This window comes from Callithrix jacchus, chromosome 4 (assembly GCF_049354715.1).
Source record: "Callithrix jacchus isolate 240 chromosome 4, calJac240_pri, whole genome shotgun sequence".
NCBI lineage: Eukaryota > Metazoa > Chordata > Mammalia > Primates > Cebidae > Callithrix > Callithrix jacchus.
This window is the reverse complement of record NC_133505.1, coordinates 61,177,012-61,185,568: the sequence shown is the minus strand read 5'-3', so window position 1 is coordinate 61,185,568 and position 8,557 is coordinate 61,177,012. Positions and strand designations below refer to the sequence as shown.

Genomic DNA, 8,557 nt, shown 5'->3' with positions numbered 1-8,557 from the left:
CTGTCTCTTGGCAAATCAATTATACTTTTAAACATATTTTTAGTGGTTTCCCTAGAAATTGCAGTATGTATTGACAACTAATCCTGACCACTTTCAGGTAACACTGTATCACTTCTCAAATAGTGCAGCTACCTCAAAACAGGGTGCTCCTAATTGTTCCTTCCCATACTTTATGACTCTGCTTTCATACATTAACTTATACACAAGTTATAATCATCCAATACATTGTTGCTATTATTTAGAACAAACCACATGAAAAAAAAAATACTTACTGCCTGTCTTCTTCTTCCTCTAGAATGTAAGCACCACAAGTGCAGACATGCTGTCACACCCACCTTTGTAGAGCCAAATCCTGAAACAATACCTGGCAGAAAAGGGTACTCAGCAAACAATTGTTGAATGAACTGGTGGCATATTACCTTCTTCTTACTTGGTTAACTCAATGTGCTATTAAACATTTAAATTTAAAAAAATGTAAAGTGAAACCCCAGAGGTGTGACCCAAATTGGAATGACTGTCGGTTGATCCTTTGAGTGGGTGGAGCTTTCACTAGGAAAGGAGAGGGTTATAAACCCTCACTTAATCTCCCCCCAGCACCCTGGAGACGAGGAGAGATAAGGTGAGTAGTGAAATTCTTATATACTCTTTTTGGGGCCTGGTTGGATAGTTCTAATATTCTGCCGCCCAATTTTTCAACTTATACTCAGCAACCATTTTAACGTTGTGGTTAATTTAATGCTTATTATTTCCAAGCCTGCATCTATCAAATAAAATAAACAGATATTGTTTTCTGCAGAGTAGTTAATGCAAATGAAAAAGAACAAATGTACTAGTAGACAAGGCCTTTTGAAGGTTTTTATTGTGTACGCATAATAGATATATAATATCAGACATACTAAAATATCCCCACACCTACATCACACATTAAATGTAATTTCAAAAATAAGAAGTGGTGTTTCCGTTGATTGGTTGACATAATATGTTTAGTAGAATTTTAAAATATTTATTCTTTGGACCACTACATTTTTTCCACCACAAGCAAATGTCAGATAATTTTGAACCCAGTTGAAAAGGACATAGGTTCCAGCCGCACTGTACCATGGTGTCTAATGGGTAAACTAAGTCTTCCTGCACCTACAGATCTACTCCATGTACGCTTGGAAGATTTAATTCAAATGATCTGACCGTGGGGTCTTCCTACAGGGTTCTACATCCCCAGGGAACTGTGCCAAGATGAGAACTCAAAGTTCTGACACAAATTTTTCTAGGACTCGCCCCAGTCTTTCAACAGCAATGAGCTGCCATGTGATGGCTCACTTTGTTTATTCTCTAAGAAGTTTCAAAAACCTGGGTAGATAAAAGTCTCTTTCTTGACTCAGATATATTTTTCAACTAAATAACGTTTATAAGTCTTGGAGTTATAAGTCAATCTTTTGTGAGTTTTGGAAACATGAATCAATTCATTAGAGCCTAACTGAAAGGAAATTTAGTTTCTGAAATGAAATATAGGGCTCTCTGGAGAAGATGCTTATTATACAAGCTTGCAATAGACCTCTCTCCTTAATCATTTTACAACGTAAGTGACCATCACCTCCTCCACAGTAATATTGTTTGGTTGTTTGTGTAAAGTGCCATGTAAATTCTTGAGATCTGTTTTGGAAGGGCTGGTTCCATGTAGGAGACCATGTTTGCTGGTAACATGTCAAATCCAAATTGTTCAGTCTTTTGCTAACGTCATACGTCAGAAAAACAGAGAGAAATAATTTATAATCACTGTAACTTTGAAGTTATACTGAAACTACAATTAAGCTATACTTTAAAGCTGTACTGGAAACCTTGGTTATATTACTAACATTATCTTCCAACTTCAAAATATTCTTTCTCTGTTGAATTATACACTTAAGGCAAAAATGATAGTACATCTTCCTAAACTAGCAAATTTGAATTCAGGGCTGGCCAGGAGAGGTTTTAGTTCCAGTGACAAATTCTTACCTGCTAGTTGTGATGAAGATAGGCCATTCTGGTCAAATAGAGAAGCTAAAGTAAATGTTAAGGAGATTTCTATTGATAACAGATTTAGAATTGATATCTTATATTCTGGCCCAAAATATTGCTAAAACTGGCAGTCTTCTAAATTAGCTCCTTATAATTTTTATTATCCAGAAAACTTGCTAAAAACCTGCTTTTGCCTAACCAAATAATTGAGAAAAATGTGCTTATTTTGTCTCAATAATCCAGAATGACGGTTAACATTGTCAGTAGAATGTCACTGCAAAGAGACTGGCTGCCTTTCCAAGGTGTATTCAGCATGTAAGAGCATAGGGCAAAGTATGAATGCACAGGAGGAGAAACAAGATCATAAAGACCCTTGATGGCTGGGTGTGATGGCTCACACCTGTAATCTTAGCACTTTGGGAGGCCAAGGCAGGAAAATGGCTTGAGCCCAGGAGCTCAAGACCAATCTGAGCAATATAGGGAGACCTCATCTTTACAAAAAATAGCAAATTAACTCGGTGTGGTGGCGCACACCTATGGTCCCAGCTACTTGGGAGGCTGAGATGGGAGGATCCCTTGAACCCAGGAGGTTAAGGGTGCAGGGAGCCATGATCACACCACTGCACTGCAGCCTGGGCAACAGAGCAAGACCCTGTCTCAAAAAGAAAAAAAAGGCAATTACAACTGAAAGAAACTAAGGAGATGATCTGATTTCAAACCAATTCCTCATTTTACAGTTGAGGAAACTGACATTTCTTTCTAACCCTCCCTCAGGGCTGGAACCTACACATTTGGTACATTGTCAAATTTGGGAATCGAAGGGGGGCCTTGCCAGCTCGGACATCATGTCCCTGGTTGGGCCCAGTGCTGGGGGCGGCAGCTCTGAGGGAAGTGGCTCCCTTTTCATCTTGGTTACTGTTGAGGAGCGGGGCTCAGGATCGTGTCCCCTATGGCGTGTTGGTGGTGGAGTGCAACGCCCCTATGATCAAGTGCTGTATGGATTAAGGAAGGCACGTGAGACCTCAGCAGCTGAAGGCTGGACTTCCACTGGACTTGGAAGTTGCCACAAGACAGCTCTTAAAGAATCAATTGGCCCCTTGTCCTCTCATATCCATTTCCTGAATCTGGGCATATCAGAGGCTGCTCTCTGGTGTGAACTTGGTTTGGAGACAAAGGCTTGGAGGCGAACCAGCATCCTTGGGCAAGGACTGACTCTGGAGGGAGTTGTTCTTGACTTTGGACAACCTCACCTCCCACTCCTACATACAAGATTTTTGACATGAGTATACCCCTGCTTAGTTCCTCTTGTGGGGCTGCATTTGGGTGCTTTGCCCTCCTCACTGAGAGTGAAGGGGCGAGGGATCTCTCCAGCTGTCTCCCTGGTGGCTCTGTTTCTTCTTTCCTTCCTTGGCCTCTATCCTTTGCTGACTTCTTTCTCCTTACTGGTCAGGCTCTGGCTCCCTGGGAACTCACCTTGGGTTGGGGCAGGGAGGAGGGGGCCTATCTATTTCTTTTTCCAATCCTTCCTTGTCCAGCTGGCCTAGGTGGGTAGCATACAAGAGGTACTGGTTAGTAGGCTGGACTGCCCTGACCTCCCGTACCTTGAGAAACACAAATGCTTGTTTCTCAAGGTGGGGGAAAAAAGGGGGGGACCTTGAATTCTAGGTGTTCTTCTCTTAAAAGAGGGTTAATGTAGATGATCTAACATGAAGAATTTCTAATTCTCCAGTCTTCCCTCTCCTTTCTCCATCCATAGGCACATAAAACTCCAGTACTTTATTTATTCAGCTGCCCTTTTAAACATACTGCAATGTATACCTGCCCAGGAGTCCCTGGGAAGAACAATTCAGGGCTGCACACTGAGCCTCAGAGGCAGGTTATTGGTTTTGACTCTAGCCCAGCTTCTCAAATTTAATTTTCATATACATATGAATCTCCAGCAGATGGTGTTAAAAACACAGGCTCCAACTCAGTAGGCCTGGCTCAGGGACTGAGATCCTGCAATTCTAACAGGCTGCCAGGCACCACTGCTGCTGGTTCAAAATCACACTTTCAGAGAATGCCCTGCACTTCTATCAGAAGCAAATTTGGCTGCTTTTCTTACATGTGAATGTTGCTGTAATCTAGAGATGTAGGTGTGTATATGTGGCATTTTTTGAGTCCTCACTATGTTCAACAGTTTGTACACATTATCTCATTTCAACTTCATAACCAAATGAATTAAGCACTATTAGCCTCATTGTACAAATAAGGAAACTGAGGCTCAGGGAGATTAAGAAACCTGCTCACATGAGATAGAGTTGAGATTTGAACCTGGGTCTTTTTTCCAGTACCCAGAGCCTAACTCAGATTAACGTGTTAGGGTAAATGTGTTCTTCCACATTTCCTAAAAGATCTTGGGTCTATTTTTCTTTTAAATCAAAGGCTATTCTCCAGCTAGCCAAAGGTCATCACACTGTCTTCACTGCTTTCTGCTCAGCCCACCTTAGATATGTATGGAGGGCTGTGGGTGGGGGAATGCATCCCCACGCTTGCTCATCTCAGGTGAAGCTGTACACAGGTGAAGTTTCCGAGCCCTGAGAGATGGGACTTAATTTCCAACGTCATAAGACCCATGTGAGGACATACCTGTTGGCCAATATCAGCATCAGAAAAACCAGAGGTGAAGAGATGGGCTTGAGTATCTTAGCTTCTAAGGCTCTAGACCTTCCAGCAGCAGAGTTCTCAGAGTGTTTGCATTTTGGATGAAATCCAGAAAGCATTGCTCCTGTGTTCCCTGTTTCTTCATTTCCCACAGATGGGGTATATATTTCCATTGCACCTGTTCTTTTAAGCTTGGACGGTATGCGTTTAAACAATCAGAGTAAGTGGGTTTATTTTTTGAAGCATAAACAAACTTGGTTTTCTATATTACCAAGCTGTGGTTTAACCTAATCTTTGTTGAAATTCATTAGAGGTCAAGGAAAAAGGATTAAAGGACCTGGTTTAAGCCCTTAGTTTATAATACCATGGGGAAGAGAAGGATGACAGGTCAGACAAACAAATTTATATCAATTTGTACTCATTCAGAAAGGCTCTATTCAATTCTTAATACCGTATTGTACCTTTATTAAACACTTATTTCATTCTGACTTACCTTATAGTAGTCTGGATGTTTTTAATGGCAGAAACTACATATTATTTATCTTTCATGCCCAGAATACCTAACCTAGTACTTTATCCATAGCTCAGCCAAGCTCAGTGGCTTACACCTCTAATCCCAGCACTTTGAGAGGCTGAGGCAGGCAAATTGCTTGAGGCCAGGAGTTCGAGGCCAGCCTGGCCAACATGGCAAAACCCCATCTTTACTAAAAATACAAAAATTAGCCGATTGTGGTGGTACACCCCTATAATTCCAGCTACTCGGGAGGCTGAGGCTTGAGAATCACTGAACCCGGGAGGCAGAGTTTGCAGTGAGCCAAGGTCATGCCACTGCACTTCAGCCTGGGTGAGAGTGGTACTATGCCTCAAATAAATAAATTAATTAATTAATGGCGCTCAATAAATGCTCATATCGAAAGAAAAAAATGAACACAGGAATATCATCAAGTTTAGAAACTAGTATCCCAAAGCAGTAGATTAGCAGTATCCACCTCATATATTGCACAAGGGGATGGATGAAACATGACCTGACCCTGCCTTCTGGGAGTCTGCTACCTCCTCAGAATTTTGCATTGTAGAATCCAGGGAGAGAAGGTGGCTTTTGGCTGGGCATGAGATTGTAAGATGTATGGGGCCCCTTCTCTGCACTCAGCTATTCTACAAGAAAGAGCTCCTCCTAGGAGGAGCGGAAGGTGGGGACTGGAGTCCTGCTGAGGCTTTTTGGACACCCTCTAGTTCAATCCATTCATCATGCCTCCTGAGAGCCTAATTTATTTATATTTATTTGTTTATTTTGAGACAGAGTCTGGCTCCATCACCCAGGCTGGAGTGCAGTGGCACGATCTCGGCTCACTGCAACCTCTGCCTTCTGGGTTCAAGCAATCTGAGAGCCAAATTTGGAGTCCCATAGAGCCATGGCTGAGAGACCAGGTATGGCAACTACTTGGCCAGAGCCAGCTATTTATGGGGCACACAAACTTTTGCAGAGATTTTTGCAAGAAGTGGTAACTGCTTATCATTTGAGTTGCTGGTCCTCAAAGTTACATCCTTCTAGCTCCCACATGCCTTGAGAACATGCAGGGGGTAGGCAGGAGTGGAGTGGGGAAAAGTATGCAGGCCCAAAGGTGTCACATGAAATTCCAAAATTCACTACCGTAAGCACCAAACTATGAAAATTCTCCAGTTATGCTCATAAATCACAAAATGAAGGCAAAAATCACTCCAGATCTTACTTTTTTTTTTTTTTTTTGACAGAGTCTTGCTATGTCACCAGGCTAGAGTGCAGTGGCACAGTCTTGTCTTACTGCCGTCGCTGCCTCCTAGGTTCAAGCAATTCCCCTGCCTCAGCCTCCCAAGTAACTGGGAGTATAAGCACACACCACCATGCCCAGCTAATTTTGTGCATTTTGGTAGAGATAGGGTTTCACCATGTTGGCAAGGATGGTCTCGTTCTGCTGACCTTGTGATCTGCCTGCCTCAGCCTCCCAACATGCTAGGATTACAGGCGTGAGCCACCGCGCCTGGACAGATCTTACTTTTAACACACCTTTTATTGCAGTATTGAGTCAAATTCACAATAGTGTTCATTAGCTTCCTTTTACAAAATATAAATTGCATTTGCAACCAAACATTTTTCAAAAGACATTGGAAAACCAACAGACACTCTAATCTTAGTACAAGATACTCTAGAAAACACTAAATCGGTTTGTAATTCCTTTAAAGAGGCATGGAGGACTCTATTTGACATAGGGCACAGTGTGCAGCATGTATTTTACATATTGCTTGCTTCCATCCTCAGGCCCCACAATAGCCCTTCGAGGTGGGTATTTCAACCACCACCCCCATTTTAAGGATTCGGAGACTGAGGCTTAGATGGAATAAACTTGTATCGCTATAATGAGGACTCATGCCCCTGAGGCCCAGAGACACCTGCCTTTGAAAGAAGGGGATATTAACACTCACTTATCACTTCCATTTGAGAATTGTACAGAACATGGTACTGTATTTGGCACGGGAGCAGATAACAGAAGTGAGTCCACACCTGTTTATTCCCTTGGGGAGGTCAGAGCAGCTGTTAACCTATATTCAGAAGGTTATGATCCAAGGAGCAGAGGTTTCCCCTTTAACCCTGTGACTCCAGCTCTCCTAAAGGAAAAACTGCATCCCGTCTATGGTACCCAGACTTGTGTTCACTTGTCTGACATTGCCAGACCCCACCAGTTTATTCCAACATATCCAAGGGCTCATATCTCTGCATCCCTTTGAGTGTTGGCTCTGCAATGCCAGCAAGAAGCTTGCCCTATTATTCTCATTTTTGAATGGCATTTTGCTGCCGCTCCTATCATCTGGGAGATTTCCCTGTGATTGGCTCGAAGCACAGCCATTGCTATCTCACCATCGTGACCAGGTCTCTGGGACAGACAGAATATCTGGAGCCAGAAAATCATGACACTCAGTGGTACATAAGGGACCTGTCTCCCGTGGGCAGCCCAGAGCTGAGAGTTTTCATCACTAAGAGAATAACCAGACAGAAGCAGGACCAGCCAGCCTGCAATTTAAGTGACCACTGCTTAGAAACAGCTTTATGACAGAGTGGTGGCTCATGCTGTAATCCCAGCACTCTGGGAAGCCAAGGTAGGTGAATTGCCTGAGCTCAGGAGTTTGAGACCACCCTTGACAACATGGTGAAACCCCGTCCCTACTAAAATACCAAAAAGTAGCTGGGCATGGTGGTGTGTGCCTGTAATCCTAGCTAACTGGGAGGCCGAGGCAGGAGAATTTCTTGAGCCCGGGAGGCAGAGGTTGCAGTGAGGTGAGATCACATCACTGCACTCCAGCTTGGGCAACAGGGTGAGACTCTGCCTCAGAAAAAAAGAAAGAAAAGAAACAGCTTTCTAGAGGCTACCAGAAGTGACCTTATCTGGATTCACAGGACAAAACACAGGATAACGGTCAGTGTGTCTAAATGGGGGAGCAGAATAGAACCACTATATAAAGGGTTTTAGCAGTATTTCCTGTGCCCATGTCCTTTCACCCTAGGATTAGTTTCAAATACAGGTTGGTCTGATAAAGGTTTTAGGGAGGCAGAACCACAGGAATTAACCAGACAAGCCCCCACCAGCTTTACAGCTTTATCCCGTCTCTAGAGCAGGTGGAGAGGGATCAAATGGATCAGAGCTCTGTTCACTAAAAGGACAGTGGAGAGACGGCATTTTCCACGAGGGCCCCTGATACTGAACTTCACCAGTGCTGCTTTATCATTTTTGTTTTTTGTTTTTGTGTGTGTGTGTTTTTTGAGACGGAGTTTTGCTCTTGTCACCTAGGCTGGAATGTAGTGATGCATCTCAGCTCATTGCAACCTCTGCATCCTGGGCTCAAGTGATTCTCCTGCCTCAGCCTCCCAAGTAGCTGGGATTACAGG

At 43.1% G+C, this 8,557-nt stretch overlaps 1 protein-coding gene across 2 annotated transcripts in view; it reads left to right on the top strand.

Annotated features, from left to right (window-relative positions):
- Positions 1 to 581: 581 nt before the first annotated feature.
- The window catches only part of LOC100401098 (glutathione S-transferase alpha-4), a 30,422-nt gene continuing 22,446 nt past the window's right edge, over positions 582 to 8,557 (top strand). Inside the window, exon 1 of one of the 2 annotated variants that reach the window (XM_008994578.5) lies at positions 582 to 619. The gene's annotated coding sequence lies outside the window, so the exon portion shown is untranslated. Of the gene's footprint in view, positions 620 to 2,773; positions 2,790 to 8,557 lie in introns of those variants that run through there. The other variant, XM_054254098.1, reaches the window with a different exon arrangement.